General features: G+C 44.7%; 1 long non-coding RNA gene across 1 annotated transcript; it reads left to right on the forward strand.

The window, feature by feature from the left end:
* The first annotated feature begins 342 nt into the window (after positions 1-342).
* LOC109302446 lies at positions 343-20,191 on the forward strand. The gene is made up of 3 exons (XR_002098778.1): positions 343-738; positions 11,134-11,141; positions 20,179-20,191. It is a non-coding gene; the product is annotated as an uncharacterized LOC109302446 (long non-coding RNA).
* Positions 20,192-26,808: the final 6,617 nt, after the last annotated feature.

Here is a 26,808-nt window from a genome sequence, read left to right on the forward strand (position 1 = left end):
CAATCTGAATAGACAGGGTTAGGCACTTAGGGTCCCTATAAACTCAATGGCATGAGTCTGGTACCTCAAAGTACAACTGGCAACTGAGAGCCAACATTCCCTCTAAGGTATAGCAGATCATGAGCGTGCTGTGACGGTCCATGAGCACACCACGTCGGTCTGTGAGCGCACAGTGTCTGTTTGTTCCTGAATTGGTCCTGCCTCCCCTTTTTGGTGCGCACTGCTTCGGTCCACCCCAGAATTGCCTTCTTGCTCACTGCTTATTTGTGTGTTCTTTCCCTGCATTTATGCTGATGCTCCCCGAGCAGTCACCGTTTTATTCACCCTTTGAGGAAATTTCCCGTACATTTAATTTCCCCTACAGTAAATTAATGCTAGAACCAGTACTGTGCATTTTGTAACCATGAAGATTCCTTTTAGGAACATAACACAGTCAATTAAATGCTGGGTTTTTTCATTCCTATATCATATAAATAGTAAATATAATATATTTATAAAATATAATATGTAGTGTTCCATTAACAGATTGTAAAAGTCCAAATGAAATGAATCATAACAAAATTACCGAAGCCAAATGTTTTTACATGATGGAGAGGTTTCAGCATCATCAGTTCAAAAAAATATTTTAACTTTTCCCAATTAAAACAAGCAAACAAACAAACAATGAAATAGAAATGGACTTGTGAAATGGTTCGATTTCCATAAAGATCAATCACTGACAGAAAACTGCCTTCCTTTGTATTATGGGGCACTGTCATTTTCTCAGGATCTGCTGAGCATACATTAGATACTATTTCTCTGTTGCAGTATTAGGGCATTAGTAGTGCTCTCCCCTCTTCTGCTTTTGCCTCTGGCAGGTTACAGCAGGTTCTTGGTGTTTTTGGTATTTTACCTGGTAGCTGCATGTGAAGATTTGGGGGAATTTCTTGCATTTTCAGGATTCTAACTCAATTGCTATCCTATGTTCTATGTCCCCTCACACCTCCGGCTCATAAACCTGTGAACAAACACTGGTTCTACTACCTATGTTCTTTGAAACTGTTTTTACAAACAGTTTAGTTAAGTACATCTTAGTGCAGAGATGGGTCAGACTAAGAAGGATCCCCCTTGCTGCGGATGCAGCTCCCCTGAGTGCTAGCTAGCCCCCACCCCTGCCTCACCTTTGGGAGCAAGGAGGCACTCCTTGGGGTTAGGAAGCAGAGCACTTGCCCCGGAGCTGGCAGAGCAGTTCCCCAGAACCATCCGTCAGCCCCTGCCTCATCTTGGGGAGCAAGGAGGAACTCTGCCCCAGCCCTAGCCCTGTCCCTGTCCCCGTCCCCACCCCCACCTCACCTTGGGGAGGAGCTGCTGCCTTCCCTGTGTGAGAAGCTTACCTCCGTGTAATGTCCCGCGCCAGCCAGGGTGCCTCTGCCACGCTCCATGCCCAGCTCCTGCCTAAAAAGTTAGTGCGCGGCAAGATTTTAAATCATGCTTGGCCACACATGCGCACAGCTTAGATGGAACCTTGCTGAGAGCACATTGTTGCTCAGCAGAAGAATGGCAAGAGCATGCCAATAAGAAATACCAATGTGTATGGGTTCCCATCCTTCAAGAGCTTGGGCCTGTGTCTCAGGGCTACACATGAGGTGCCTCCATTCACTTGGTACCCATGGACCAAAGCAGAGCTTAGACTGTAAATCTATGGCACAACATGGAAGACATTCCCCTGGGATAGGAAGATCCTTGTTCTAGTCCTTCCTGCCAGAACTGTTTATGAATTTCACATTAAACAATCAGTGGTTTAAAAACAGATATAATCCTGGTACCGCCTTGGCACATCTACATGAGTCACCCACTGCACAGTTGTTACTGCGCAGTCATTCAGTACTTGCATAACCAAGTACTAAACGGCTGTGCAGTAACCAGCATTACTACAAAGCAGTGTCCTGGAACAGTTGCCTGGTGATGCTTACTTTGCAGTAGTTTATTACAGCTGTGCAGTAGTGTTGCATCACAGTTAATGCCCAGTGATGCTACTGCACAGTAACAAGCTACTGTGCAGTAACTGTCTCATCTAGTTGCACCCCCTGAGTCCTTCTTTTTGATGCCTTACATATTTAGGATCTGGCCATGGATCCCAAAGGAATGAAAGCATTTAACATGCAGCCCTGATTCAGATGCTGTCACCTCCTTGATGAAGTTGGCCTAGTGGGCAGCCAGGAACTGTGGACCAGAAGGAGAACCAGCAAGAGGGGACCTGATTCTACAGCACAGTAGTGAGAGCACCTCCACAGCAGGGTTGGGTGTAGTTCTGATTTGTGCTCCCAGGTCTCTTTATGCATTTTACATCAGATTGCCATTGACTCAGCCAGGTCTAATTGTTGCTATAATCATAATGCAACAAAACAGTCATTTGCAAGTTTCTTTATTTACCTAAACTAATTGAAGATGATTGCCCTTTCTGTATTTCACTGGGTTAGTAGACTTGATGTACTAGAATTAGCTTAAGGCTTTGGCTTCCATGACCACAGTCTGCTCTTTGGTGAGAGAGGCAGTGAGCTGCTGGGAAGGGATGGTCTCCACCTCTCTCCGCTGGGGAGGAGTCTCTTCTCAGCCAGACTGGCTGATCTGCTCTACTGGGCTTTAAACTAAGCCCACCAGGGGATAGAGGGGACTACTGCCACTGCTGGCCCACTGAGCAAACCTTGCAAAGCCAGCAGGCCAAGGCACTTAAGGAAACCCACCCCTGCCCCAGCCCTGGAGTGAGCTGTGGGCAAGGCAAGGACCCCCAAAGGGGGTGTATGCCTATACACAAATGCCAGGAGCTTGGAGAATAAACAGGAGGAACTTGTCCTCCTGCTTAACACAAATAACTATGATGTCATAGGGATAATGGAGACCTGGTGGGACTCCACCCATGACTGGGCCACAGGTATAAATGGCTATACCCTGTACAGGAGGGATCAAGGGGACAAAAGTAGCTCTCTATGTCAAGGAAAGCTATGTGTCCCTGCAAGCTGACATTGGTGCCCTGGGTGGACAACTGAACACCCTATGAGTTAAAATCTATTGGGGAACACAACACAGGGGACACAATGGTAGGAATCTACTACAGACCTTCTGCCCAGGATCAAGAGCTTGACCAGGAGTTCATCAGGGAATTGGCTGAGGCCACACCCTCCTGGTGCGTGGTTGTCATGGGAGACTTCAACTACCCAGACATCTCATGGGAAGAGCACTCAGCCAAATCCAAGTGGTCACAAAGCTTTCTCTCATGAGTGGATGAGCTCTATCTGATGCAAGAATTTGACAGGCTGATGAGAGGTAAAGTGCTGCTCAACCTGGTTCTGGAATTGGGGGATGACCTAATCAGTGACCTAATGATTGAAGGGAAGCTGGGTGACAGTGACCACGAGCTGACCACCTTCACCATCTGCTGTAAAGCTGGCAAGTCAGTCAGCAATACAGAAGTCCTTGATTTCAGGAAAGTGGACTTTGACAAGCTTAGGAGGCTTGTCAGGAAGGCCCTAAAGGACCACAACCCAAAGGGAAGGGGAGTTCAGGACAAGTGGTTGTTCCTCAAAGGAGCGATCCTGGAGGTGCAAGCAAAGTCTATCCCATCTTGGAGGAAAGGCAGCAAAAGGGCACAGCAGCCCCCTTCGCTCTTCAGGGAACTACTTGACCTCCTGCGGCCAGAAAGAGTCCTACAAATGATGGAGGATTGGATCCACCTCCAAGGCAGAATACTCTGCAGTGGTCCAGACCTGCAGGGAGCGAACCAGGAAAGCCAAGGCTGTGGTGGAACTCCAGTTAGCTACAAGTATCAAGGACAATAAAAAGTCATTTTTTAGATATGTGGGGAGCCGGAGGAAAAGCAAGGGCAACATTGGACCCCTGCTAAACCAGATGGGACAACTGACAACCGATGCCCAGGAAAAAGCAAACTTGCTAAATGGGTACTTTGTATTGGTCTTTCACCAGTCCCATGGGACATCCCTGCCCATTATGGGACAGGGAGGCCCGGGTGAGGGAGATTCCTTACCCCCCATCAATGCTGACCTCGTGAAGGAATACCTTGAGAGGCTGGACACATTCAAGTCAGCTGGCCCTGACAGTTTACACCCCAGGGTACTCAAGGAGATGGCTAGCATCATAGCTCAACTCCTGGCACAGATCTTCGAGAACTCCTGGTGCTCTGGTGAAGTGCCCAAAGAGTGAAAGAAGGCTAAGTGGTGTCTATCTTTAAGAAAAGGAGGAAAGTGGATCCAGCAAACTATAGGCCCAACAGCCTGACCTCTATCCCGGGGAAGATCTTAAAAAAGATTATCAAAGAGGCCATTCTTAATAGACTGGCCACTGGCAACATCCTGAGGGATAGCCAGCACAGGCTTGCTGTGGGTAGGTCTTGCTTGACCAATCTCATTTCTTTCTACGACCAGGTGACCTATCACCTGGACAAGGGAGAAGAGATTGATGTCATATATCTTGACTTTAAAAAAGCCTTTGATCTGGTATCCCATGATCACCTCTTGGTAAAACTGACTAACTGTGGCCTCGGCCTCACCACGATCTGCTGGCTGGGGAATTGGCTCCGTGGTAGGACCCAGAGTGTGGTGGTTGTCAATCGTCATGGTGCCCTGTGATCAGTGGGGTCCCCCAAAGCTCTGTCCTTGGGCATATAATATTTAACATCGTCATTAATGATGTGGACCTTGGTATCAGAAGTGGATTGGCCAAGTTCACTGATGACACCAAACTTTGGGGTAAAGCATCCACACCTGAGAACAGGAGGGTGATCCAGGCAGACCTTGACAGATTCAGGAAATGGGTGGATGAGAACCTGATGGTGTTCAAAACCAAAAAAAGTTCTCCACCTTGAAAATAAAAACCTGCAGTATACTTATAGGCTTGGCAGTGCTACGCTGGCTAGCACTACGGATGAAAGGGACTTGGAGGTCATGATTGACCACAAGATGAATATGAGCCACCAATGTAATGTTGTAGTTGGTAAAGTGAGCAAAACTCTGACTTGCATCCATAGATACTTCTCAAGCAAATCCCAGGACTTCATTCTCCCATTGTATTTGGCCTTGGTAAGGCTGCAGCTGGAGTACTGCGTCCAGTTTTGGGCTCCACAATTCAAAAAGGATGTGGAGAAGCTTGAGAGGGTGCAGAGGACAGCCACATACATGATCAGATGTCAGGAAAACAGACCTTATGATGACAGACTGAGAGCTATGGGACTCTTCAGCCTGGAAAAGCTCAGGCTTAGGGGTGATCTGGTGGCCACCTATAAGTTTATCATGGGTGCTTACCAGGATCTGGAGGAACGTTTGTGCACCAGAGTGCCTCAAGGGATGACAAGGCAGAGTGATTACAAACTCCTCCATGACCATTTCAGGCTGGACATAAGGAATAACTTCTTTAGTGTCTGAGCCCCTAAGGTTTGGAATAGATTGCCACCAGAGGTGGTTCAAGCATCTACTCTGAACACCTTCAAGAGACATCTGGATGTTTTTCTTGCTGGGATCGTATGATCCCTGCTGTCTTCCTGCCCCTGGGGCAGGGGGCTGGACTCGATGATCTTTCAAGGTCCTTTCCAGCCCTAATGTCTATGAAATATCTATGAAATATTTCTATGAAATTAAAATAGGTTTAGGCCATTTATAATCGGGACATTGTCCTGGATTTCTGGGTTTTACTGAACTAATAAGATTATTTAGAAAAAAAAATCTTTTTTAACTAATATATCTTCCAAAATAATTAACTATCTTACCACTTCTTGTGCACTAATCATTAGTCTCTGGATTTTTCATCTGTAGCCAAAATTCGGAGCCACACATGAGAATTTGGCCATGGATAAGAAATTTGTAGCACTAGAAATCTTAGCAAGAGGGGAGCATACAGATGTTCCAACCTACAGCCATTCCCTCTTTCCCGCTCCCCACACATTCCTAGTGTGGCAGGGCACTTTCAGTGCCTGCCACTTTAAGATTTAGATCAGGCAGCAGGGCAGCTGGCAGGTGCAGCCCAGGCTGATGAGGCAGTCACATGACAGCAGGAGGGCTATGTGATTGGAGGAGGGGGCTGAACAGCCTCCATTTTAATGCAGGCCCACACCCTACTGGGGAAGGATGGCTTGGTGGGACTGCCCGTGGTGGGGTAGTTCCCCAGGAATGCCAAGCCAGTTGCCTCCCCAGTGAAAGGTAGGTAGGGGCATCTTATAACCCCAGCTCCCACTACTCAGTGGGTAATTTTAGATCTGGGACAGGCAGTGGGACCAGGAAACTCTGTGGGTACCTGAGCCCATGGGGTGTAAGATCCCAGAGGCCCCAGTGAGGGGGCAAAAGTATGTATGGAGGCCCACACAGAGTAGGGTGCGCTGTAGCACTTGAAGGGCTGTGCATTGGGGTGTAGAGTATGGTCTGAACAGGCAGGCCTGAAGGGCTGCACCAGGGGGTGTACAGTAGAATTGCTTGGGTGATTTGAAGGGTTGCACAGGGGCCAACCCCAACAAGAGTGGAAAACTTGGATCAGTTGCCTGGTGAGGGGATAGGAGCAGATCTCAGCCCAGTGTGAGGCATAAGACCAGTGCCATGTAGAGTAGGGTTGCTTGAGTGATGTGAAGGGCTGCATGTGGACCAGATAGAGTGAGAGTAGATAAGCCTGATGATCTGAGGGGGCTGCTCATGGAGCAGAGTGGGTTGTGAATGGCCCAGTGAGGGGCAGTACAAATGAGATCCAGTAAGAGTGGGCAGGATGAAAGAGGTCCCTGTGAGAGGGGGCAGTATGTGTGAGACCCAGAAAAGGGCAGAGTGTGAGAGGCTTAGCAAGGAGCAGAATTTGGCTGAGCCTTGCACCAGAGTTATGAACAATTTATGATGCCATCTGTGAAGCATTGGACATGGAGTAGGGGAAGTTGGAGCCATGTATAACACCCCAGACATCGAAGCATCAAATGGGAAGCCTCCTGCATATTTACATCTAATTTATTACAGCAAGTCATGGCAGGAAACACAGGGCAGTCTGCCGTAGATAGGTTGGTGGGTCAATGCTGAGACCTGACCCCGAGTGAGCCCCCTGTCAGACTAGACTGGGGTGAATAAGCTGAATATGAGCCAACGGTGTGCCCTCATTGTAAAGAAAGCTAATGGCATACTAGATTGCATTTGTAGGAGTGTTGCCAGCAGGGTGAGGAAGTGATTATTTCTTTCTATTTGGCACTGGTGAGGCCACATCTGGAGTACTGTGTCCAGTTTTGAGCCCCCCACTGAAGAAAAGATGTGGACAAATTGGAGAGAGTCTAGTAGAGGGCAGTGAAAATGATTTGGGGGATAGGGCACATGACTTCTGAGGAGAGGCCGAGAGAACTGGACTTAATTAGTCTGCAGAAGAGAAGGCTGAGAAGCCTTCAACTACCTGAAGGGTGGCTCCATAGAGGATGGAGCTGGACTGTTCTCAGTGGTGCAGATGACAATGAAAGGAGTAATGGTTTCAAGTTGCAGCAAGGGTAGGTTAAGTTAGATATTAGGAAAAAACTTTCTGACCAAGAGGGTAGTAAAGCAGATTACCCTGAGAAATTGTGGAATCTCCACTCTTGGTGGCTTTTAAGACCTGGGTAGACAAAGCCTTGGCTGGGTTGATCTAGTTGGGGGTGGTCCTGCTTTGAGCAGGGGGTTGGACTAAATAACCTTCTGAGGCCCCATCCAACCCTTATTTTTATGATTCTATGACCCCAGAGTTGTAAAGGTGAAGAAGCAGCTGCTGATCCATTCCTTTGGAGTGGTAGGGGTTGTGCAGCCTCTGCCCTACACAGAAACCCCAGTCTGGGGAATGTGTGGGGAACCTTTCCCTATCACTCTCTATGTTCTCGAAATCAGAGTCATCTCTGTTTTACGGGGGGGGGCGGGGGAGAGTAGTGCCATACCAATGAAGTTTGGCACTCAGGGCAAAGCACGCAGAAGCAGCCCACCCTCACCCTGCACATGGATCCGGGGCAGGGGGGAGGCACATGCCTACCCCTAATGCTTCCCCAGGAGTGCATGCAATGGTGGGAGCCAACCCCCACCATCTCCACGCCCCCCAGATGAGCTTCTTGTGGCTCTATCCTGAGCCCTGCCCCAGCTGGGCAGTGCCTGTTGATGCCCCCTTGCTTCAGCACCTGGGGCAGTCACCCTGTTCACCCCTGCAGCACTGGCTCACCCTGCCCATGCCATGCACTACGGCATGGGCGGGGAAGGGGTGTGTGTTTTCTGCTCCTTCATTCCTCCTGGGTACTGGAAGGAATGAAACAGCAGTTGCTCTCCCCATCCTCCCCAGACCCAGGTTAGCCCCCGCCCCTCCTAATCATTCCACCTTTCCGGGAGTAGAGCTGTTGAAGTATACAGATGTTTGTTCCTGCATGAGAACCTCTGCCAGGCAAGATCTGCCTTGTTGAAAGAGGAAGATCTTTCCCCTGTTTCCAGAATGTTTCTTGCAGAAGAAATATATGAATTCTTTCATGCTTCCAGTTTCTAATGGAAGAAAAGTATTCTTCCCACTACAAATGTAGCACTTTTTCTTGCCCTTTCAGTTTGTTTCTGGAGTGTCTTCATGGAAGCCTAGCATAAATGTCACAGTGTCTACCCTCTACCCAGCCCCAGAAAGCCAAGAGTATTTATGTGTAATACAGCAGCCTGCTGTCAGCCAGAGTATGCTAATGAAGAGTAGTAAATTTATTTATTAATTTTAAAGTGCAACAGCTTCAACAGGAATAATTGTATACAAGTATCCTAATCACCAAGCTAAGGATAATGAGTGTTTCTCAGTGTGGGTCATCCAAGTTCAACTGCTTGATTCAGAGCAGGGACTCAAGTCTTCATTTTTCAGATCCTAGTAAATGACCTACCCATTGGAGCAGACCTTTCTGTGAAAAAAGAAAGTCTTTATCTTGGCATTTCTGTCTTTTTTCACTAAAAACTTTCAACAAGTGATTATTTTGTCCTAGCAAAGAATGGGAACAATCTCATGAAATCTTGTAAATTTTTACTGGATGGAAAAATAGTTTCTAGTTGTGTAACATCTGTAGCGAGCCCGACAATGTGGAAGAAATGAAACATATTTTAATTTTGTTTTGAAAACATTAGAGAAGTAAGAGTTTACTACCTTCTTTGATAAGCTGTTCCAGTATTCAGTTATCTCAGGCGTTTTTACTCTGTCAACAATTTTTGCCTTATTTCGAGTCCGAATTTTTCTAGCTTCAACTTTTTACCAGTAAATCTTGGGAAGTTCCCCATCTACTATAATATGTGTTAGATCAGGTCATAAATGATCAAAGTGCAGTATTATTCCTGATATGTTGTCTTTTATGCAAGTGCCATGATTGCAGTTGCTTGTGAAATACTAATGGAGAGGAATAATTTATCTGATATTATAAACTTCTAAGTGCAGAAAAGCTCTGATCTATTGTTGTTAATATAATCTTAAAAATACCAGTGCAATTACTGGCATCAGAAGCTATGGAGATAAAAGCCATACTATATTTAAAACAGTGAAACAGCATCATGTATAAAGTCGGGCCAGGAAAATACTATAGCATTTACTAGCTGCATTGAGCTTTTTGCTTGAAGTCTTTGTAATTTAATGAAACTGAACTGTTTTTAAGATGGAGAAATGTATTCTAACTATATACTGACCCTGAATCACATTATTTTATATTTTGAAATATGTTTCAACTTACTTAGCAATTCTTGCAAGTTATATATTTGCCATGAGACCTGACCAGAAATGATACAAGATCCTAGATGCTGAGCTCAAAAACTGAAGGGAAAAAAAAAAAGCACCAGGAATCTATGCTTCACAGTTTATGAAGTGCCAAGAAGGAAGAAAAATAAACTAACATCATATCCCCAACACATGCGGACTTTATACTGAATCAATATAACAACATTGACTAGGACTATTTATAGATGCTCAGACTATGCCCTCTGTATCGCCTGCATAAAACAGCCCTAGGAGTAGCATACCTGGCATGGGTAGATCACTCCTGAGCAGGGACAAACCTCCAGTGTCAAGCAATCACTCTAGCAGCTCCTATGTAAATCTCACTTCCTGATTCAGCATCAAGGGCACAGACAGTGCAAAGAAAGTGAAGCCTGTACTTCTCCACCCCAGAGTCGTCCCATTGGCAGCTGGTGCATTATAAAGCAATCTCCATCTGTTCTAATTTACACTAGGTAGAAAGCCAGTCTGGAAATGCAGGAGTACAAAGGTGGTTAAAATCACCTTTGTGCACACTTCCATTTCTGGGTGCACTATATTCTTCTCAGATGAACTGAAGGATCAGGGTTAGGTTTCCTGTTTCTGGTGTGTGTATGTTTCATTTGTTTCTTTCTTATTTTTTTCCTAATTTTTTATTTCTTTCCTAATGTGCCTAAATCTTTCTGTTCCCCCCCACCCCCCCAATTCCCTGATATTACTTTTAGGGAAAAAAATATACTTCATTGCTTAAGAAGGAGAATTTAGCATTGGTTTATTTTTTAAAGTTTATGTTTGCTTCTAAGCAATAATATATATATTTTTTAAAGCATTGGCAAAAAAGAAAAAAAATCTTATTGCCTCTTATTATCTCATAAGCATCTTATGCTTGATGCTTATGAGGCAAACCTAAAGCGCACTTTTTTTGCAAGCCTTGGGAAAGGAGGGCTCTGAAAAAGTACTTGGTATCCTTTTCTTTTTCTTTTTTCTGTGAGTCTTTTAGAATGAAGTGCACAACCATTAAGTGATGTCATGGGTTTAAAACACACAAGCGGGTTGAGAAACATAGATATGAGTTGGGATCCCAATGGGAATATAGCCAAGCTATGGGCACACTTCCATTGAACATGGAAAATCCCATTAGTCTAGCTGACATAGAAACTAGGCCTGTGCGAATAGAGAAGTATTCAATTCAGATTCTGCAGATTCAGAGGACAGTGATTCGATTCAGAGATTCAGATCACTGTCCCAAATCAATTCAGCGCTAATTCAGAGAGATTTAGTGATTCGGCCATAGACTATAATGGAGAACTACTGAAATACCTATAACTTAGTCATTTTTTGTTAGATTTGGATGAAAACAGTAGGAATGGTAGTCTCTTCTGAAGGCATGAAGTCTGCCAAGTTTCAAGGAGATAGGTGCAGGGGTTTCTGGGAAACTGCACCTCAAACTGCTGAAAGCAAAACTCATGATGTGTTACTTTGTGTGTGTGTTAAGGCACAGCGGGATGAAAACAGGGATGGTAGGCTGTAACAGGGGGCCTTCCCAGTGCTCAGCTAAAAACAGTTCACAAAAGGCACAGAAAACCTGCAGACAGAGGCTTATATGCTGTTTCTACATCCCTCCCCCAGAGCACTGTGAATGAAAGGGGACTCGGGGAAAGGTCACAGTCAGTGGCCAGCTACAGATGTCAGTCTTTCCCCCCCTGCATCCTCCTCTTCCTTCTTCTTAGTTTCTGTTTCCCTGCAAGACCACCTTCTGCATCACCAAATCTCTGAATCTTTTTCCAAATCTTTTTCTTAATCGATTCAGAGGGTTTTTTTGTCTTTTGATTCGATTCAGATTTGGAGATTCGGCCTCTGAATCTGGCCAAATGTTCTCTGAATCAAATTGGTGACTGAAGCTTCACACACCCCTAATAGCAGCTGACTTTAACAATTTTCTAGAAATGACTTAATGCGGTGGACTTGGTGAATTACAAATCCCAGGGCCCCTCAGTGAAAAGGCCTTGTTAAGCCTTCTCATGGTGACATTTGAGGGGGCCTCAAGTTGAGCAGAGGCATAGTTCAACTCATTTTGCACACTGGGATAATCCCCCTGTGGTCTGGGAAATGAGATATGTGGCCAGGTGCTATAGAGTGTGTGGTGGGGGGAGAGGTGGTGCTGGGGAGAACTGAAGTAGGAGGGAAGTTAGCTTTACCTGCTCCAAGGACTCAAAGATTCTGGCTATTGCTTCTACACTGCTATTTGCCTACCCTGAATGCTGCTGCTCTGGTGTCCTGTGCCCAGCAGCTACTGTCTGGTATGCGGCTGCTGCTGCCACTGGGGCAAAGGCTCTCTGAGGAGGCCCCATTCCAGCAGCCCCTCTAAATTCAGTGCCTGGAGCTAGTGGGATGCTTGCCTTCTCCAAGTTATATGACTGTGTTGAGTGTTTCCGCTGATTGCAGGTGTGGCAATACAGCATGGGGAGAAAGCTTGCTCATCAATAGGGAAGCTTCAGCATTGCATAGGACAAAGCCAGTGTTTGTGTTATATTATGTGTTTAGGTATTTATATGTGCACATATTCATTATCAGGCAGTGTAGGTACTGGTTGAAGATATTTTTTAAAAATAGCTGTCCATCTCCAGTGGGTTATAGATCATAGTAAATGTTTGTTGGGGAGCCAGCATTGAATCATTTTGATCCATTATATTATGAAGCTTAACAGTGTGACATGCCTAAATGACAAAATACCAACTCCCTGTTGAAAATGTGAATTGCTTACAATTACTTTTCATTCAGAAAGAATGTATCATTTTGGAGGAAGGCTCCTGGAACAGAAATAGCATGATGGAGGATAAGACAAGCACATTTGAAGGTCACACACGGCTAGTGTCAAGACACTCAGACACAATCTTTAGAAATAGGAAGTATTTTTAAATATGTCTTATAGATTTTTCCCAGAGATCTATGTTGCCTAAGCAAGGTCTTGAGAAGACTGTCTTTTATAGTTCAAAGGCTTACTTGCAGAATTCGGATAAGTCATTGAAGGAAATGTCAGTTATATTATGATAGAACTTGAGTTGAAGCAAATAAATTTAAACAGAATACTAAGAGGTAAAAAAGTAGTTAGAATACTAAGGCCCCCTCTACACTTTGCACTTAAGGCATCATTAACCAGGTAATCATGCCTTAAGTTGTGACCCAGCTACACATTCAACCAATTAATGGTGTGATAAAATAAGAAATAAGCTACAAAGTTATTCTACAAAAAATATGTAATAACTTTGCAGCTTGTTCTAATCATGCCATTAATTCAATGTGTGGCCAAGTGCTTCCCTGTCGCTGGGAGTACCATCAACTGCTTGACTCCGAGCAGGGAAAACATGTTTGCTGTCATGCTTTCAAGCAACACAATTTCAGGACAGAACAATAATCCAGCATTAATACATATTTTTTCCCGCTTGTACAAATAGTCAATGCCCACTTGATACCATGGAGCTATGGGATCCTCCATGAGCATCATGGGCTCTTTTCTTTGAGCTGATCTGTAACTTTAGACACATTGTACAAGCTTTTACAGCATCTTCTATGTCATTATTTATGTTGGACCAATATACAGCACCCCTTGCTCTCTTGCATTTTTAATGCCTAGGTGCCCCTCGTGTATTCTGTTAAACATGTCTGTCTTTAGCACTGCTGGAACAACAAGTTATGAGCCTTTGAACAAAATGACATCTGATACTGACAGCTCTTCCTTGAACTGAGAATAAGGGCTAGGTATATGTTTTCCAGGCCAACCAGCAGAAAAGCTATTATTACCAGGGATCCTGGTTTTCATTGATTTAAAAAAAAATCCCCAATTTTCCAATTTAAAAAAGTAACCCTAAATCCACATTTCCCCATACTTAAAATGAAGCACCACTTATATATATACACATACATTTGCAGTGGATTTCGGGTTACTTTTTAAACTGGAAAATTGGGGACTTTTTAAATCAGAGAGAACCAGGATCCCTGATAATCAGAGCCCAAATAGTATTAGGTATAAGGTATAAGGTATAAGGGATACAAGCTTTAGGAAAAGACTGCTATAGGATCCTGAGCTTAATTTGGAAAAGGCAGCTGAGATAACAAATGCCAGGCTACAGAAGTTTGAAGAAAAACCAGAACAAGATGAACTAGACAGGATTACAAGGCTGCAAAAGCCTAACGTAACACACAAACAATACAGAAAGGAGGACCTCACTATGAAGTAGGCAAGTGGAGGCAAAAGAAAATTGCTTGAAGAAGCAATGGTCAGCTGCAGATGCTGTGGGGGTTATCACAAACCCATGGAATGCCCTGCATTTGGTAAGTACTGCAACAAATGCAAAATATTTAATCACTTTGCAAGAGTTTGTAGAAAGGAGCAGGATGCACTATGTGAGAAACAGAAGGTGCATGCTGTATGCAACAAGGAAGAGAAAATTCCTCATTGGCACACTGCAAGAAGAAGTTACTTCTTCTGAGGATTGGACAATCATGCTGGACACCAGTGAACTAACAGTAACTTTTTAAAATACACACAGGAGCACAGGTCAATGTAATACCAAAATATATTATTCAAAAAATGAAAACTAAACCTGTGTACTACGAGGATAAGGAAGTGAGATTTAGAGCATATAATTACTGAGTTGAGAACATGTAAAACTGTTTGATTAAGAGAATAGATGCTATTGAGGGACTAGAAAGCAAGAACATAGAAGAAGAGTTTTATGATGTTTCAAGGCATAGGGAAACTGTCAGCTGAATACAAGATAAAATTGAGAGAACTAAATACTTCCACCATACCTGCTCTAAGAAATGTTTCCCTTGTACTAAGGGAGAAGGCAAAAAAGGAATTAGATAGATTAGTTAACATGGACATAATAGAAAAAGTAGAGCACCCAGCTGTTTGGGTTCATTCAGTGGCCATAATAGAAAAAAAAGATGGATTCTCAAGATTGTGTTTAGATCCTAAGCAACTGAACAGACACATCAAAAGGAAGAATTATCCCATTCCCACCAGTGAAGAGGTTTTTGGCAACGTGGCAGAAGCTAAATATTTCTCCTCTTTGTATGCCTCTTCTGGGGTTTGCAAATTCCCGCAGAAAAGAATAGCACTAGATACCTTCATTACACCCTTCAGAAGGTATTGCTTTCATAGGTTTCCTTTTAGATTGTGTTCTGCATCTGAACTATTTGACAGAAAGTTGCAACATTTTTGAAGGTCTTGATGGAACTATGGTTTATATTGATGATGTTAGTTTGGGGAAATATTATGGAAGAACATGACCTGAAGCTAAGATAGAGCTTGCAGAGCAGGTTTGAAATTGAACAAACAAAAATGTAAATTCAGGATCAAAGAAATAATATATCTGGGAGAAAAGCTCTCTGAGAAAGGGGTAAAAATTGATCCTGGAAGTGTGAAAGCCATTACAAACATGCCACCCCTTACGAATAAGGAAGGAGTGCAAAGATTACTGGGAATGATCAATTTTGTAGGGAAGTATCTACCTAACTTAGCAAAGCAGGCCAAACACCTTAGATCACTCCTACAAAAGAATGCTCAGTGGATCTGGGAATGTGAACATGAAGCTGAATTTAAAAACTTGAAGGAAAAAACAATGACAGCTCCAGAACTAAAATATTATGACCCTAAAAGACCCATTAAATTGTCAACAGATGGTTCTAAAGAAGGCATTGGAGCAGCTTTGCTTCAAAAACATGAGGATAGCTGGAGACCAGTGGCATATGCACTCTCTAAGTCAGAGTCTATGGGTGCTTGTACATGTGATGGGGATTTAGTCCTCAGGGTTTTATTCTGTGGCCCCAAAATTGACATGGTGTGTTTTAATTTGTTCCGTCACTGTGTACAAGTCACAGGTCTTAAACTGAATAAATCTCAGTATGTTATTCACAGCAAATTACTGCAGGGGGTGCTGCATAACAATCCACCCTGCTGATTTCTCTGGTACTGCATTACAGCAGAGGGTGCTGCCAATCTGCTAATCCCCGCTACAGACTAGTCAGTGATTTTTAGCTCACAAGTTGCTGACATGTATGGCTGACTGACACTGATGTGACTTCATTAATTAAAAAACTTAATTAAGTTCAATTTCACTTTTTAAACTGCCCCTCCATGATTTGCCTCCCACACTCTGCAGCTCAGGGTTGTCCAGCCTGCTGGCAGCTTGCCCCCCCAGCCACGGGGGGTGGTGAATGGGCTCCGCTGAAAGCAGGATCAGGTCCCTTGCCATTTCTGCCTGATTGCCAGCGGTCTCATCAGCTCATAATCCACTCCCTGTTAACGCAAGGACTAGAAAAACACTTGGCCACCTTATATAGGCACCTGGAAGCAGTTTCATTTGGTCTTAAGATTAAATGGCGGTTGCCCAGTCCCAGGAGAGCAGTTCTACTCTGCAGGCCCCGAAAAAGGAGAACAAAGCAGCTCAGCCTGGCTTGAGTATCTGCTAATTCCTGCATTGAAGGAAACACGTGCCCATCAAGCTTCTGCAAGTCCCTCCCCTTGCCCTATACACACAGGGAACACAAAGTCAAGGAAACAGAAACCTTTACTTACATAATTAAACATATGGTACATATGAAGCAAAATTTATATTATTTGCATCCACTGAACAGCATTTATAAGATAATGACAAGCAATAAGCAATAACCAGTACTAAGTAAACAATTGAAGGAAGGGAATAGAACACATCATCTGTAAAACACATATAAACAAGAATTAGACAAATCAACAAACAACTTCTATAACAAATAAACAATAATCATTTCTAAGTTTCTGAGTCTGACTACTCTTCTCTCCTCTGTGTCTGGGAATGTCTCCTGATTTTCGAGCTTGACTGCCATTCTCTCCCTCTTGTCTGGGAATACCTCCTGCTTTGGTGCCCAGATGTGAATCAGCCAGTTAGGAGCTGTCTGGCAATCTTGCTCAACCACAGCTCACAGCTATGGAGAGCATTTACTATGCTTTCTGTCTGGGCACCAGCAACAGCCTGCCTATCTGGCCTGTGTCTGCTCGGTGGTGGCATACCAAGTGGAACTGAAAATCAAGAAATGTGGGAAATACAGACTTTTTAGAGAGCTCAGCAGTCAGGTAATCTTGCAAGTGGATAAGAAGTAGTTGGGCCAAAATGAAGGAGAAAGGGGTGCCTGGCCATAGCTGTTGCAGGTCCTGAGTGGCTGCAAAGAATTGCCCAGCACAGCCTCCCTACTGTGTGTTGCCCTGCACCTCCCTGCACTGCCCACTAACTCACAGGGTCTTTAAATTATTGTCCTATGCCAACCAATCCCCTCCCTTCACCTCCCAACCCAGCCTAATTGCAGCTGGTAGCTCAGATGACAGGTGACTTAAAGGGTCCCCAGGGCTTCACGTACAGGGTGTGGAGGTCCAAGTCTGTGGTCTATCCTCCATGGAATCCACAGGTGGCATTACTGGGACCCTGCTGGTTTCTTATTCACTTGAGCCACCATGAGTAGCTGCTGTGGTTGGTGAGGTCTCAGGAGCAGAAGACAGCTTGGAGACCTCTGTCTGTTTGTTTTCAGGGTGATTGAGTGCCTCCGTTAGCAGGTGGAGGTACCTATAATGCAACATGTCACACGGTGGGAGGCCCTACCACTGTGCTTTGGCTACAACTCTGTGGAAAGTGGCACATTGAATGTTGACCCAGCACTTGGCCACCATCTTGTTCTTCTCCTGCTTGCCAAGTCTCCTTGCAACATCAAGGAAGATCTGCCAGTTCACCTGTGGGCTGCAGATAAACTGGCATTTTTTACATTAACCCCCCCCCCGGTGGCAGCAGAGCTGCCAGGTGGCCAGGTGCAGGCTGGCCCCTGCACTGCAGGGGCCAGCTGTCTCCTCCTGGGGAACCTGCTGCTGCTGCTCCCAACTGTGCTAAGCTCCACCACTGCTCACAGCAACTGGCCTGGCTGCTGGGCTACCCATGTAGGTGGTCTGAAAGAGGAGCCTGTGATTGGTTAGCTGCAGCACCCAGTAACTCTCTGGGCGAGCTCTGGCAAATTCACCAGCAGCAGCTGCTGTTCCCCAGAGGTGGGGGAGGTTGACTCAGGCAGAGCTGGCAGTGGGGTTGGAGAAGGGGGATCCCCGCTTGTCTCCTGATCAGTGCCACTGCCTTCCCCTCCCCTGGGGACACCCACTGGAGAAGCCATTTGGCAAGTGTCCCCCAGGTCCAGCACCCACTTCTGAATGCCCCATGTTCTCCGCATTGTTGTATCACAGAGATCAGGCAGTCACCTTCTTCCCCACCACCCCATGCACCCTAAGAGGGTCCCTGCCTCCTTCATGCATATCCAGGGTGCATGTCAGGGCCTTCTTGCCTCTCCAGCCCCTTAAAATACACCTGGGGGGCCTGAGGGGAAGGGCCCTGACCCCTGTTCATGGCTGTGGAAAGCCCATGAGGAAGGGAAGGCAGAGAGCAGGGCTGTGCAGCACCAGCCCCTGATTCATTTCATGGGGATGGGGAGGACTGTGTGTATGACCCTCAGTTTCATGAAGTCCCTTATGCATGTCCCAGCATGGAGGTGACTGGCCCTGGGCCTTTCCCCCTCATCTTTATGCAGTAGAACAGGGCCTGAAAGTTTCAGTTCTTGGAGAAGCTGTGCAGGGGGTTCCTCTCTGGATCAGGTCATGGAAGTCTAGAGAAGAGTGGGGCTGGGAGGGACCTGCAGGGGTCACATCAAGCCACCCCCTGCCTGAGGAAGGAGCATCCCTGTCCAGACCATCCTGTATGCACCCATACTCTAACCTCTACATAAGATAACTGGCAGCTCTGACGCAAGGCTCTCCCGCCTCAGGTGCTCAAATGGCAAGTGGGGTGGGGAAAAGCCAGGCAGACCGCTCAGGCCAGCGTGGGGGTTTAAACCCCTCCCCAGTCATACTCAACCAGCCGGGGCCTGGCCATGTCCCCCCTCAGCTCAGCTTCTCTCTAGCCTTCTGGCCACTGCAGAAGGAAAGGGAGGGCTTGCTCTAGTGCCCCATAGATTCTAGTCTGAGCCACTTCAGGCATGTGCCTGAATTTCCAGATTCAGAAGTTAATGTCTATTCACTTGTTTCTTGGTTCAGCTTACGCAGGTTAGACTAACCTGCAAAGATCGAATTGATATGGACTCAGGATTTTTTAAGTGTCTGTACTTAGCCACAAAGCCCATTTCCACACTGGATGATCAGGTGGAACTTTAACAGAGCTGTTTCTAGTACAAGCAATCCAAAACACATGTTTTCCTAAAGATGTCATGTAATAACAAAGTATGCGGAACAACAAAAAGGTAAGGAAGGACAATAAGGAAATGCAACATTCATATATATGTAATACCAATCATTTAATATGCATATGGCACAGAGAAATAAGAATGTTGGCACTAAGGTTGTGGAAAATGATAGTGATGTCACTGAGCTTGTATTCAGCTATGAAAATTTGAGAGAGAGACAAACTTTCAAACCAAACATCCATTTTACTTGAGAATAGATCTGGACATTGATGCACAGTAAAATATGTTCTTTCTGGTTTTTTGGTGTGTTCACATTATGCTCATGAGGGATATTGCCTTAAATAAAAAAAACCCCAAACTCTACCAAACAGTTCAATTCATTCTCTAGAGTCTAGAACTATAATTTCACCATACAATTGTACTGGCTAAAGAAGCAGCAGGAAAGAAAGTACTGCTAATCATATTTTTAGCATTTGCCTTCAAGGTGACTATGCTAGAGTAGTTTTAAGGTCACTGTGAGTGAAAAACAATTGATGGATGAGAAGTAGTAAGCAGGAAAGCTTTAGTTTCAAATATTGGAATAACTCAAAATGTCCACACTTTAATTACTTTTGTCAAAACACATATTTTAGATGCAATCAGTTCACACCACTGTTGTGCAATGTCACAAAAAATTGAAAACTCGAAATATTTTTTTAACAGCATTGCATTTTGCCACCCTGTACTGTTGGCTGATTGCTGAAAATTTATGTTTGCAGGTGTCCGAGTAGAACTTAACTTTGGACTGGTTTATTAAACATTTATTTCCAGATGAGGGGAAAAAAGTGAAACTAAATTTACTGAAAAAAAAAAGTAAAATGGAACTAAATGAGTAGTGTTAAAATGTCAGTAGAATTACACACACATATATATATATACTAATACTTCTAATATTAAGACACCCAATGCAGTTTAGTTCAATATGAATTCATTGCATACCATGATAACAGAGACAGGTTGTAGCATGACAGTGATAAATTCAATAGACTCTGGGTACATGTACACATACTATTAGCATGTAGCCCAGGCTCTGACCCTCCCACAACCCACCCTGGCCACAGAGCCACATTCACCTGAGCCCCTGCCTCTGTCTGCCTCACTCCCACCCTCACTGCAAGGGCCTCGATCTGCCCCCCAACCCCTTCCCCTAACAGAGTTACATGCTGGGGAGAGGGTGCATGTGCACAAGCATGCATGTGCTCAGCCCCACCCCCATCATATTTTCTTCCTCCATCTATGCATGTGCGTCCCAGATCTGTGCCCAGGGCAAGGGCGGGCTGCTATTGAGGGCTTTGCCCTGGGCACCAAACTTCCTTGTCAAGGCACAGTGTCACCATCTACATGTGCTTCCATATTACGCCCATTTACATGTGTGTCTGTACATGTGTGCCTGTATTTCCTTATTGTCCTTCCTTCCTTCCTTTTTTGTTGCTCCATACTTCTTTATTACATGACATCTTTTAGGAAAACGTGTGTTTTGGATTCTGTTTGTACTGAAAATAGCTCTGTTAAAGTTGCACCTGATCATTATTCATATTAGCTCAGCTCTAGTCAACTCAGTGGGAAAGTGCATGTGCTGAGGTGCCCTCTGTCAATTAAGTAAAATCAGAATAACTGGAAAAGTTAAGTACCAGCCAAGATAACATCTGACTAGAAAACAAAACAACCTAAATCTGGGATTCAAAAAGAGATTTATGCTCACTAGTCACTTTTTCTATTCTGATTTTTCTAAAATGAATTTTATATACATGTGAAATGCTAGGTGTTTTGGTTCAGATCTATGCATTCTAGCACTCAGGCAATAAAGGGTCTAGATATTTAAAAACACACTTATTGAACAAGCTTATTATGTCTGCCATTTTGAATGAAATTGGGGTATTAGCATCTGAATCTTATCTAAAGCTATTTTAGATTTAGAAGTTTGCCTAAAAGGCCAGAAAGTTGGAGATCTTGCATTCTAGCTCCTCTTTAGAACTGTTTCCCAGGATAGTGCCCTCATCATTGGGCTATAGTCATGCTCCTTCTTGCATGCTAGCTTTCTGGAGTCTGAATTTTTTGCTTCAGTGAAGTAGCTTCAACAGAAAAGGGTGGACGGTGCTATTAGTTTATTCTGGTATTTTCCTGGGGAGGGGAGATGCACAGTTAAGCCCTCTCAAGCTGCATAGGGCTTAGGTCTCTTAATGCCTGAGCCAGTGATCGATCTCAAGAATTCAGATGAGTGGCGTAGGAACAGTCCATTTTGCTGGATGACTAGCATGGGACTGGCCCCATGGGCTGGATTGGTCCCGCAGACCCCTGCCTCCCCACCTGGCATCCTGGATTTGGTGCTCATAGTGCCTCCTCTGGCTAATCTGGGATGTGAGCCACATGTGGTGACCACTACAGCCAGTCCAGAGTGGGTATTGCCTATAGCACAAGTCCCAGACTGTTTGGGGTGGGCACCACATGTGGCTGGTTGGTCCCAGACTGGTTGGAGTGGACACCACAGACTGACCACCCCTTCTTCCTCCTCTTGGACTTGTCCGGGACTTACACTATAAGTGGTGCCCACACCTGACCAGCTAGAGTGGGTGCTGCTTATGGAACACATTCTGGACTGGCCAGAGCAGGAATCATAGGCAGCACAGTCCTGGATCAGCTGGAGTGGCCACTGCAGGTATTGGATCCAGCATATGGGAGAGGGGTCCTAGACTGGTCCTGGGTGACTGCTGCATGCAGTGTGGATCCTAGAGTGGGCACTGTGTGTAGCATGTGTCCTGGGACTTGTGTGTGTTGGCCAATGTGACTGCAGAGCCACTGGCCATTATCTTTGAAAACTCATGGCAGTTCAGATTATTGGAAAAAGGCAAATATAGTGCTCATATTTAAGAAAGGGAAGAAAGAGGATCCATGGAACTAGGGAACAGTCAGCTTCATTTTAGACCCTGGAAAAATCATAGAGCAAGTCCTCAAGGAAGCCATTTATAAACACTTGGAGAAGAAGGTGATTAGGAACAGTCAAGGATTCACCAAGGGCAAGTCATGCCTGACCAACCTGATTGCCTTCTATGACAACAGGACTGGCTCTGTGGATGTGGGGAGACATATAGCAGTGGATGTGCTAAACCTTGATTTTAGCAAGGCTTTTGATATGGTCTCCCACAACATTCTCTCAGGCAAACAGGGGAAGTATGGGTTGGAAAAACTGAGGAAAAACTTTCTCATGAGGGGAGTAGAGCACTGGAGCAGGTTACCCAGAGAGGGTGTGGAATTTCCATCCTTGGCAATTTTTAAGACATGGCTAGGCAAAGTCTTGGCTGAGATGAACTAGTTCGGGATGGTCCTGTTTTGATCAGGGGGTTGGACTAAAGGAGCTCTTGAGGTCCCTTCCAACCCTAATTTCTATGATTCTATATGGGACTGCTCCAGCACCCACTCATGTGACATCTGAGTCAACTCAAGACCCAAGGCCAGCACCAGTATGATGTGGCTCTGCTGGCTCTATCTTTGACACCCCTGCTCTAACCACTTACCAAATATTGATGTGTCTTTTTCCTTCTCCTTCTCCTTCCTTCTACAGTTTAATAAGACCACACTTTAGGCAGTCAATATTAGGCAGGGATTTCAGTCTGTGAACCCCATCTTAATGGAAATACCTTGCCTGAGTCTTCAGGAAACAGCAGATTTTTTTCTTTAATCTGAGAGATTCCAATCACTTACACACACACACGAGATTCCAATCACTTACACACACACACACACACACACACACACACACACATCCTAACGGTACCTATTGGCTGGACTATGCCTTTCCTGTATAGCAGGTTGGTTGCTGTGAATTTCAATAAAAGGGTGCATAAGCCTTTTCTGTTCAAGATATAGATACCTAGGGTGAAGAACTCATTTTTTAAATTTAATTTAAGGACACACATGCCCAAATTTTAGATGCGATAACACAGCATAGCTGTGACTAGATACCTGTTTTGAATCTGTACATAAATGATCACACAATAACTTCTTAGTATATTTCTCTAGAGAGAAGAATGTCTAGTCTTTCTGAATAGATTAGGTGTTGTTCAGAAAATCCATCACATCACTGGAAAGAATTTTCAAGCTATACACAGTATAAAAAAAAGGAATGATGAACCTAGCACTTGGTTACATCATTGCTGACTTGTGGGATGGGCCATACACATCAATCAGGTAGGTAACATCAGAGCAACTACACAGGGAATTATTAATGTTTGCTGAACTCCTTATGATGCTTGTTCTGCAGCTGGTAACTTCAAAAGATCCACTAAACTTTTAAAATTGTAGAATACATCCTACAGGAAAGCATTTTAAGCAAAAATTAAAGTGTCAAAATTAAACACTCATAAGTCAGGACATGAAATGGGTATGGTTCCAATCCTGGTGGTGAGATCTATGTGAGTGAAATCCTGTACCCACGTGGAATTCATTGATTGAATGGGACCCAAGGGGCATTTATACATTTGCTCCAGGAGGCTTGGGGGCGGTGGGGGGAGAGGTGCTTTAATTAGCACAGCTCTGGGGGCCACACTTATTAAAAGTGCCCAAAGTGTCACGTGTATCAGCATCCCCACACTGTAAAATGGTGGTGGGGTGCTTTGAACTAAAGATTGTTGAACAAATTTTAGTTTAACATGCCCTGTCACAGTTTTCTAGTGCAGGAACACTGATGCACATGACACTGGAGGCTACCGGAACACATTCATTTCCACACTTCAGCAGGCTGAATTAATCAAGTCTGCTCTGTCGTGCTGGAATTACACAGCGTGCTAGAGCAGGCTCCCTGCACATGTATAGAAGCCCAAGGAGTCCATTTCCACTCTATTGCCATTCTGTAGACACATTACAAAATATTCTTTAGTTATTTTGTTTCTGAAATAGTGCTCAGAGACCTTGTTCAGGTCCTAGGTATAGAACAACATTTTTTAAAGACATGAAGTAGAATCCTCTTTTTATTGATGGCCAATGTAGGATTCTTGTTTACTAATGGGATGAAAGTTTTAATCATGGTTCCTGCATTGTACTACTTAGAATTTATGTTCTTGGTCCTACAAGTACTTAGGCATCTGTTCAGTTAACACACACACAAAGAAAATTATTAAAATTAATTTTGGTGCTACATAGTCCCAATTATAGAAGTCAAATTATTTCTTAGTTTATCCGACCAAGGTTAACAATACACCTCTTCTAAGATGATCTTTATAAAATTTACAAAAAAATATGACCACTCTTCATTTAAGATCAATTACTTGCTTTTAAGCGGGACCAGTAGCCTTTTTAGATAATCAGAAATCTCTGGTAAAACATAAATGTAATTTGAGGGGGAGGAGGATGAACACATGCTCATCTGAAGTCCAGTTTCATTGAAATGGTTGTTAATATGAATTTTAAAATGGATTTAGGGCAGAAAATAAGCAGTAATAACTTACCTATTATAGAACGTGACAACAGAATATCTGCCCCTTGTAGAAATTAGGTTTTCATTATTTATGTCTTCTTCTGTATATAATGCATATAGTAGATTGCATATATGCATAATTCATTTTCCATCACAGGCAATAATTATTCTACATTTTGTTTTACTTCAGTTTCAGAAACTAAGTATTTCAAAATCTGACTTCAAAAAGGCAAAAGGCTATATTCTCTTCTCTTCAGAGCAGGAAATAGAATTAGTTTATCAGAATGATCCCGTAGAAGAAGGCTTCCAGGGAAATGGAAAGAACACTATTAAGTCATTTAATCTGCACCCCACACCTTTCTCCCTGTCGGTATGTATAAACATCAAAAGCCTATGATTTGGTAGACATACTCAACTTAGTTTTTACTATCCACTTGGGTACTACTGGCATGTTAGCTGCAGGAGCATGGAAGTAAGTGCAGGCTAACTGCCTTGGTATTTACTCACTTTTACTATTCTTAGTGGAAGGAAGAATGCTACCTAACATTTAAGTCTTTGCTAAATGTCATATGCATAAAATAGCAGTAATATAATCACAATTCTAATAATTTATTTGAGCTTTCAGATATCAGGAACTATTTCCCTCAAGATGCTCTTAAGAAACTGAGTGCTGATTTGATAAGAAGTAAAATTGTGTTGTGGATCACAAGCTAGCTAAGAAGCAGAACACAAGAAATAGGAATGAGTGGTTAACATTCAACAGAATGAATGGTTAACATATTAGAAGCAATAGTATATAAAAATATTAGTGGTCTGCTAAAAGGAGTGTATACTGAGGTATGTTTGGGATGGCATACACTTAAACATTTTGCCTGCATAACTGTGTAGGTTAAAAGTGTGCTTTTGGGCAATATAATTACCATATTTATTTGCATACAGTATGCACCTTTCCCCCAAAAATCAATCACCCAAAACTGAGGTGTGTGTATTAAGCCAGGAAGCCAATTTTCTCCTTGACAGGGTGCATTTACATGAGATGCTTCACTGTGCAGTAGAGCAAATTACTACACAAGAAGCGACACGTCTAAATGTGCAGATGCTTACTGCAAAGTAAACTGCTTACTCATGAGTAAATTTGCTACCTGAAAATGAAAGTAGCAAATTTACTCACCAGTAGTTACTGCACAGTAGAGTAAGTGTAGGTGCTGACCAGGAGAAAATTTGTTCCCAGTCATCCCCAACACTAGGGGGCTAGACTCCCTTTATGTGGCAACTGGAAAACACTGTCATGCCCCAAGACCCTGGCCACAGCTGTGCCATCTATTCGAGCATGGGAGACCTGCCCAAACTTTTATTATGGCCTGGCACCCATGGTGATGCATCACAGGGAGAGGGACCCTTGGGCTTCCAGGAGCCTGTCCTGCTGAGGCCTCCATCCCTAGTGTCATTGAGCAGTTCTGGGAGCCTAGGCCAGCACCTGCCCCCACAGATCTGCAGGCTCAGCCCCACCCATGAGCTGGCCATGGCACTGCTGGCTACCAGCAGGTCCAGCTCCTGCCCAGAGGGAGCCCCTGCCTGGGAAGCCAGATGCTGTGCCCTTGCTCCCCAGGACACCACCAGGAGCCACACATCCTTGCCACCAGCGGGGACCAGCCTGGGCTACTGGGCATGCCAGCCCATGCTTACTGGGGGGAGGGCCCTCCACACTCATGCCCTGGCTCCTGCCCCTGCCATGCCCCCTCCCCCCTCCCTGCCCAGCCCAGCCCAGCTGCACTTCCCTGGCCCTAGGTCCCTTCCCCCCCCACACACAGGGAGATGGCAGACAGTGCAAAACTTAATTGAGCAGCCTGTGTCCCCACAGCCTCTCACAAGCCAAGGAACATGTTGATGCTGGTGGTAATGTTCTCCTTGGCTGCAGGGGACAGCAATGTGTACAGCAGACACAGGTAGACCTCCAGGTGGTAGGAGAGGTTGCAGTGCAGGGCGGGTTTACCCGCTGCACTGTCAAAGCAGTCCTGTGCCAAGTATGCAGGTGTGTCCAGGTCACCATGGCCATCAGCAGCAGCAAGGCATAGCCAGGCACCCTCAGTTCATGAAAACAGCTCCTTGCATTGCAGCTGAGACACTTTCAGAAGAGCAGAGAGGACTCCTGCAGGGAGGGTGGGGGCACCAGCAGCTCTACATTCCAATTGTCTGGAAGCCCTGTGCTCCCTGAAATGCCATGGGCTTGGTGGCAGCACAGAAGGCAGGCTGGTCTGCAGGAGGAGAAGTGGGGGAGTGGATCTGGAGTCATGGCAGCGAGTGCTGCCAGTAGCCAGGCCTGTCCCAGACTGTGAACAGGGTGGGGGATGCAGGCTGGCTGCAGCCAGCACCCGGTGGCCACCTGGGCCCAC

This window comes from Gavialis gangeticus, unplaced genomic scaffold, assembly GCF_001723915.1.
Source record: "Gavialis gangeticus isolate Ggan-Ray unplaced genomic scaffold, GavGan_comp1, whole genome shotgun sequence".
Taxonomy (NCBI): domain Eukaryota; kingdom Metazoa; phylum Chordata; order Crocodylia; family Gavialidae; genus Gavialis; species Gavialis gangeticus.